Source organism: Monodelphis domestica, chromosome 7, assembly GCF_027887165.1.
Source record: "Monodelphis domestica isolate mMonDom1 chromosome 7, mMonDom1.pri, whole genome shotgun sequence".
Taxonomy (NCBI): Eukaryota; Metazoa; Chordata; class Mammalia; order Didelphimorphia; family Didelphidae; genus Monodelphis; species Monodelphis domestica.
This window is the reverse complement of record NC_077233.1, coordinates 60,844,390-60,852,184: the sequence shown is the minus strand read 5'-3', so window position 1 is coordinate 60,852,184 and position 7,795 is coordinate 60,844,390. Positions and strand designations below refer to the sequence as shown.

The 7,795-nt window shown below is 41.9% G+C and overlaps 1 long non-coding RNA gene across 1 annotated transcript; it reads left to right on the top strand.

Moving 5' to 3' along the window:
* Window positions 1-3,463: 3,463 nt before the first annotated feature.
* On the top strand, window positions 3,464-5,107 carry LOC107649710 (uncharacterized). Its single transcript, XR_008913439.1, has 2 exons — window positions 3,464-3,958; window positions 4,330-5,107. It is a non-coding gene; the product is annotated as an uncharacterized LOC107649710 (long non-coding RNA).
* The last annotated feature ends 2,688 nt before the right edge of the window (window positions 5,108-7,795 follow it).

The following is a 7,795-nucleotide window of genomic DNA, read 5'->3' as shown; positions in this document are numbered from 1 at the left end:
CAAAAAACAGAAGAAAAACAGCTGCTTGATCACATGGTTCGATGGAGATATGATTGGGGACGTAGACTCTAAACAATCATCCTAGTGCAAATATTAATAATATGGAAATAGGTGTTGATCAATGACACATGTAAAACCCAGTGGAATTTCTCGTTGGCTATTGGAGGGGGTAGGAGGGAGGAGAAGGAAAGAACATGAATCTTGTAACCATAGAAAAATATTCTAAATTAATCAATTAAATAAATAAACTTTAAAAAAAAGAATAGTTCACACAAAACAAAAGATGCCCCCAAAGGTCTGTGACACACTGTGACATGTACATGTTGAATTCAGAGGAAATTAGGCTCAGGTCTAGACTATAGATGGCAAAATCCACCTGGAAGCCCTTTGGAGGGAATCCTAGCATGTTCTCCTATGGTTTCATATGGTGCTTTTCTGCTGGGTTCTTTGTAGAGCATTAAATCTACACCCAGTCTATCCTTAGTTGTTCTTTTTTTTTTTAAACCTATAACTTCCATTTTAGAATCAATACTATGTATTGGTTCTAAGCCAGAAGAAAATAAGGTCTAGGCAGTGAGGGTTAAGTGACTTGCTCAGGGTCACACAGCCAGGAAGTATCTGAGGTCATATTGGATCCCAGGAACCCCCCATCTCTAGGCCTAGTTTGCTATCCACTGAACCACCTACCTGTCTCTATCCTTGGTTCTTAATGCAGACACTGCTGTTAACCATCCCAGGGATGCTGCTGGGTTGCTAACAGGAGGATGAGAAATCCTTTGGACATGTGAAGAGCCTTCTCTAGTCAAGGGGAAAGGAGGCAGAGACTGAGACCACGGTCTTAACTCCATCCTCTTCCCCCAATTTTTTAAACCTTTACTTTCCACCTTACAATCAATACTATGTATGGGCTCTGAGATAGAAGAGTGGTAAGGGCTAAGTGACTTGCCCTGGATCATACAGCTAGGAACCTACTCTATTCTTGCTCAAGGGTTTAGCTAGACTACACTCTCCTCTCCATTTGTTTGAATCTCCCATAACACAAAAAGTGAATAACAGGTGCTGAACCACACTATTTTATAGAGGATCCAAAGGGTATGATCAAGTTAACTTCTCCAGTCTGGTCATTCCAGTTCCCCAAAGGACTTTTCTCATGGAACCTAAAGTCTTTGATTGGGATTTGTCAGAAAATAACATTTTATCATTTATTTTTTAAAAGTTTATTTATTTAATTCATTTAGAATATTTTTCCATGGTTACACGATTCCTGTTCTTTCCCTCTCCTCCTTCCTCCCCCCATTCCATAGCCAATGAGCAGTTCCACTGGGTTTTATGTGTATCATTTTATCATTTACTTTAAATGTGAGGTGGGGGTATATGATTTGATTGACTTAATCAAACACTACTCTTATGCTCCTATGATGTAGACTCAAGAAGAAATATGATCCTATAGCTTTGAGATCATTGTGGATGACAGGACCTAAAAGAATATTATCAGGAGAGATTAAGCTCAATATAAGCTTAGGCTGGTGATTAATGCTGAAGAGAAGCAATTCACAAGCTCAAGAAAAGGAAAGGATCCACTTAGGATAAATAGGACAGGCTAATGGACAAAAGAGAGTTAAGAGGACAATAGAGAGAAGATAGAGCAAAGCAAATTCTATTTTGCTTCAGTTTTTTTCTTCCTAGAGTAATTGTCTTCAAGCCCAGAAGTACAGAACAAAAATGGTTAATAGGAAATTGAAACCCCAGACAAGTGAGGTGCTGCTAAGAGATACCCAAGTTGTCCCTGATGAGTCTGGACAAACTACATCCCAGGATATTGAGCGTATTGGGAGGTATGAGTGCTGAGTCAGTGTTGGTGATCTCTGGGGGGAGATGGGGGAGGAATGATTTCGGGGGAGGAAAACATGCTACAGGGTTAGAGGCAAGCATATGGCCCTGTCTTCAGCAAAGGATAAGGGTGGAGATAAAGTAGATGCTTCAAATTAGAATGAACTTGATGTAGACCGATAGCTAAGTAGGTACATAGGTAGGTAGGTTGGGAGAGAGAGAGCTAGCTAGATAGGTAAGTAGATAGATACGTAGGTAAATAGATAAATAGATGATAGATAGCTAGTTGGATGGAGATGTAGAGAGACAGACAAATTATATATATATATATATACATATGTATATATCTAAGCATATATCTATAGAGAGAGAGGGGGAGAGAGAGATGTGTGCTTGGATGGATGGATATGTAGACAGGTAGATATATAAGGGGATAACTAGATAGATAGATAGATAGATAGATAGATAGATAGATAGACATGTAGATGATTGGTGGATGAATGATTGGGTAGATAGATAGATGGATGGATAGATAGATATGTAGCTAGGTAGAAGATAGATAGATGTTTGCATAGATAGGTAGATATATAAGTGGATACATATATAGATAGATAAGCAGATAGATGATAGATAAATAGATGGATATATAAATGGATAGATGGATGGTTGGATGGATAGATGGATAGATATATAAGTGGATAGATATAGAGATAGATGATAGATACATAGATGGATATGTAGATGGATAGATAGATGGATGGATGGATAGATAAGTGGATTAGGACCTATAGATAGGTATATAGATAGGTAGATAGGTTATAGATGAATAGATAGATAGGTATATATACGAATAGTTGAATAGATATATAGATAGATGATAAATAGATGGATATATAGATCAATAGATGGATGGTTGGATGGATAGATGAATAGACAGATGGATAGATGGATGGATGGATAGATAGGTAGATAGGTAATAGATGGATATATAGATAGTAGATATATAAATGGTTGAATAGATATATAGATAGATGATAAATAGATGGATATGTAGATAGATAAGTGGATGGATATATAGATATATAGATAAGAGGATGGATGGATATATAGATAGATGGATGTATAGATAGGTAGGTAGATAACATCAGAACTGAGAAGGACATAAGATAGAATTTCAGAATTGGAAAGGACCTAAGAGCATAGAATATAAGAATTAGAAGGGATCTTAGACACTAGAAAGTCAAAATTGAAAGAGACCTTGGAACATTAATGTTTGGGACTAGGAAAGGCCTTACAACATAGAATGTTAGAACTGAAAGAGACAGAAAAATATTCAAGCCAGAAGGGTCCTTAGAACATGGGATTTCAGTTCTGATGTTTTATGTTTTAAGATCTCTTGCAGCTCCAACATTCCATTTTAGGAAGTCCCTTCTAATTCTGACATTCTCTTTTCTTTCAATGTCCTAAGTTACTAAGTTCCAACTCTAGCATTTTAGGTTCTGAGGTCTTTTTCAGATCTAATGTTCTGTGAGTCTATGAATGGATGTTTCGAGTGAGGTCTCTGAGACACAGCAGGTACTTCCCGCCCCAGAATTATTCCATCACAATCACTGCACTTTGCTGACTGAAGTAGGAATGCTGGCAGATGCTATTTGGAGAAAATCCCAGTGACCCAGGACTGGAACACAAAAGAGTTTGGGGCTAACCCCCAGAAAATCTAGGTCACCACACACTCACCTAGGAGGACTCCAGTCAACTAATATCTGGTTATAAGCTGTTATTTCCTAATCTAAGTGGGATGGAAGGACTCATCCATTGGGGAATGGTTGATGGAGTAATATATGAAAATAATGCAATATTATCATATTATAAGAAATCATTATAGAGATAATTACAGAGAATCCTGGGTATATGAACTTATGGAGAATGAATCAAGCAGAACCATGAGAACAACTTATGTAAGGACAACAATATCACAAAGAAAAACAGCTTTGAAAGACAGCTCTGGTCAATCCAATGGCCAACATGTCTCCAGAGGACCAATGATGAAGAATGTTGCCTTCATCCTGACAAAAAGGTGATGGACTCAAGGTGAAAACTGAAACATATGTTTTTGGACATTATTGAGGTATGGATTTATTTTGCTTGACTATGCATATTTGTTACAAGGGTGGTTCTTGCCCACTCCCACCTTTTTGCTCTGTTTTTAAATTGGGATGGGAGAAGAAGGTTTATCCATAGGGATTAAAAAGGCCATCGAAACATTTAAAAAAAATACACAGAAGAGAGTTTAGAAGGAAGCACAGATATGCAGAATAGTTTTGAAACTAACAAATGGAATTTATCACTTTTTTTTCTAAAGCAAGCAGCATGGAGAGCCATGATTTCATATAGAAACCTCTCATATTTTGCTATGTATGTGGAAATGGCATTTTAAAATGTTTAAGATTTTAAAATTCAATAAAAAGATTATGCTTCTTTATATCCTCTTCCCTCCAGTGTAAAACCCTCAAGGTCACACTTTAGGAAATGTGCTTTCCCAGGTGGCAGTGACCCTCTTGGATATCCTGGCAGAAAAGAAGAAAGAGATCCCTTTTCGCTGCTCACAAAAAGCACATGAGCTAGTTGGGGAAGAAGTTTTGTCCATGTGAAATATTAAGAGAACCATCCAACAACCAATGTGTGATCAATGGTGTACAATATAAGAGGTGTACAAATGGTTGTACCAAGTCCACATGTTCTGGGAGGAAAGAACTGGAAGAAATAACCAATCCTTTGGTTGAGGTGAGAAACAGCTGGTATAATGGAAAGAGATTTGTATTTGATGTCAGAACTCCAACCCAATCCAATCTAATCCAGGAGTGCTTGGGACACAAAGAAAAAGGGGGAAACGGTTCTTGCCCTCAAGAGTTTACCATGTAAGAAGATAATTATATATGTGATAATTTGGTGAAGAGGGAGGGAGTCCTTACAAGAACTGGCAGAACTGATCTGGAACCCAAGACTCCTGACTCCGGTTCCAGATTTTGTTTTGTTTTTATTTATAACACACACAACCGCACTGGACCTCAGTTTCCTCCTATGGAAAAATGAAGGTGATCATCCCTGTTTTGCCTCTCTACCAGGATTATTGGGAAGATTGAAATGAGATAATGGATAAAAATGGCCGGGGGGGGGTGGATTTTGTAAACTGTAGAGGGTAGCCCAAATGGGAAGGACTATTGTTAAGAACAACCCCTTAAGGAAAAGGGGGAAAATAATAAACATTTATGAAGTACCTACAGCATTATACTAAGCATTTTATAAATATTGTCTCATTAGATTCTAACAGGGGGCAGCTGGGTGGCTCAGTAGGGTGAGAGTCAGGCCTAGAGATGGGAGGTCCTGGGTTCAAATCTAGCCTCAGACACTTACTAGTTATATGACCCTGGGCAAGTCACTTGACCCCCATTGCCTAGCCCTTACCACTCTTCTGCCTTGGAACCAATATAAAGTATTGATTCTAAGATGGAAGGTAAGGGTTAAAAAAAGATTCTTACACTAACTTTGGGAGGTGGGTGCTATTATCTCCATTTTACAGATAAGGATACTGAGGCAGATGGCAGTTAAAGACCTTACCTGTTAAGTTTTTGAGGATGGATTTAAATTCAGGTCTTCCTGATTTCAGGCTCAGTGCTCTGTCTGCTACAGCATCTAAATCTCTTAAAGCAGAGAGGAATGTTTGTGTGTGTATATGCATACACATGTGTATATATGTATATATATACAAGCACACATATGTGTATGTCTATGTGGATAGAGGTGATAGGCAAAAGGAGAGATTGAAGAGAGTCTGAGGAGAGAGAAAGATTGAGGAGAGAGAGAAGAGGGGAGAAAGGAAAAAGTGAGGGAGAGAATAAAGAGAGAAAGAGGGAGAGAAGAAAGATTAAAGAGAGAGGAAGGGAGGAAGAGAGAGATGGGGAAAGGGAAGGTGGAAGGGAGAGACTGAAGAGAAAGATAGAGAAGAAAGAAAGATGAAAGAAAGATAAGAGAGAGAGGTAGATAGGTTGGTGGGTAGATAAGTAAATAGTTAAATTGTCAATAGGTAGGCACAAGTAGATTGGTGGAGGGAGAGGAAGAGAGAGAGAGAGAGAGAGAGAGAGAGAGAGAGAGAGAGAGAGAGAGAGAGAGAGAGAGAGAGAGAGAGAGAGAGAGAGAGAGAGAGAGAGAGAGAGAGAGAGAGAGAGAGAGAGAGAGAGAGAGAGAGAGAGAGAGAGAGAGAGAGAGAGAGAGGTGGGGGAAGAGGGAGGGAGGAGAAAAATGAAAAAAAGAAGAGAGAAAGAGAGCGGTAGCTAAGCTGTTGTTGGGTAAATAGGTATGTAAATTGGTAATAGGTAAGTATGTAGGCTGAGGGAGAGAGAGGGGGGGGGGGAGAGAGAGAGAGACAGAGTTGATAGGTAAGTAGGTGAGCAGATTGGCGGAGAGAAAGAAAGAGGGAGAGAGGTAGGTCAGTAGGTAGGTCAGTAGACGGATAGGCATGGATAGACTCATTAGATCCCATGCCAATACGTGGACAGGATCTGGGCAGGGACTTGTTTAAGGTCTCATGGCACTGCTTGGAGCCCTGGGCTCCGGCAAATCACAACATCTCCTGAATAGAACGTAATCCACTTGAGGGAAGACCCCGTTTCATTTTCGTGTTGGTACCGCCCACTTCTCGTGTCCCCGGACCCCCGCCCGCGCTGCGGGCCTTTAATAAATGTCTGTTTGAACAAGCCCGGGGTCCAACGGGGATGCCCAGAGAGGGAGGGGACTTGGCCAAGGTCACCAGGCAGAGAACAGAATCGGAACCGGCACCCGGGGCTCTTAGCCCTGGATCCACGAGACCGGCCGTACCTCTGCTGGGAAGCAAGCATGATTGTCCTTCCCAGGCCCAAGCCCGAGCTTCCAGATGGAGGTACGCGAGGGGGAAGGGCTCCGGCTGGGGAGGGGGGCAGGGCAGAGAAGAAGAGCACAAAGAAATGAGCAGATTGGCAGAACATATGTCTTTGCACATTTCCCTGGGATTCTAAGTGACATCCTTGCCTTGCTGTTTGCGGGCTCGTTGGGAGGGGGCTGGCGGGGTAGGCAGCACAGGTCGGGCACGTGGCCCTGGGACTGCAGTAGGGACAGCTGGAGAAACTCTAGGGGCTGGAGGGTAAATGATGGAGGGCAGTGACAGGGCGGCCCCCGCCCATCCTGGCGTTTGTTCTTCCCCCTCAGCCCAGCCTACGGAGCCGGAATCTACTCTCGGCAGACATTCAGGAGAGGCGGGAGAGGGAGTAGCCAGCGGGGAGTGAGTCAAAGCCCCGCCAGAGTCTGTTCTGCCCAGCTTCCCGGGAGAAGCTGACAAGCCCTTTCCTTCCACAGACTCAGACCGCTTTCATGTCCGTTCTCCCAATGGACTTCCCAACGACTCCACGACAACATAAACCAGACAAGGCTAAGGGTATCCGTGCCTAGGATCTTAACGTTTTACCGGTCCCTCTCTTCACAATACCCCACGTGGGGCGGGTAGGTTAAGGGTTATTCCCATTTTACAGATGAGGAAATTAAGGCACAGAAGGTGAAAATGGATTCCGGCAAGGCTAGTAAGTGTGGGAGCTCGGATTTGAACCTGGATCTATTGTCTCTTCGGTCCATTATTTTTACTGTGCTGCCTCTTTAGGTCAGGCTCTTCTTTCATGGTCATCACATTTTTACAGAAGAAGAAACTGAGACCAAGAGAGGTAATGCCATTTATTCCGTGCCACATAGCTAATGAGCCTCCTAGCCAAGTGGAAGCCTAGCCTAGTTTGCATCTCTAGGACAGATGGCATCTGTGAACAAACCCCTAGAGATAAGAGTAATTTATTCTTCAATCGATTTCCGGTTCTGATTATCTTCACCCTGTGGCCCTGGGGAAGCTGGGAGCCACCTCCTTCCCTCGGCAGTGCCAGGAGCCAGC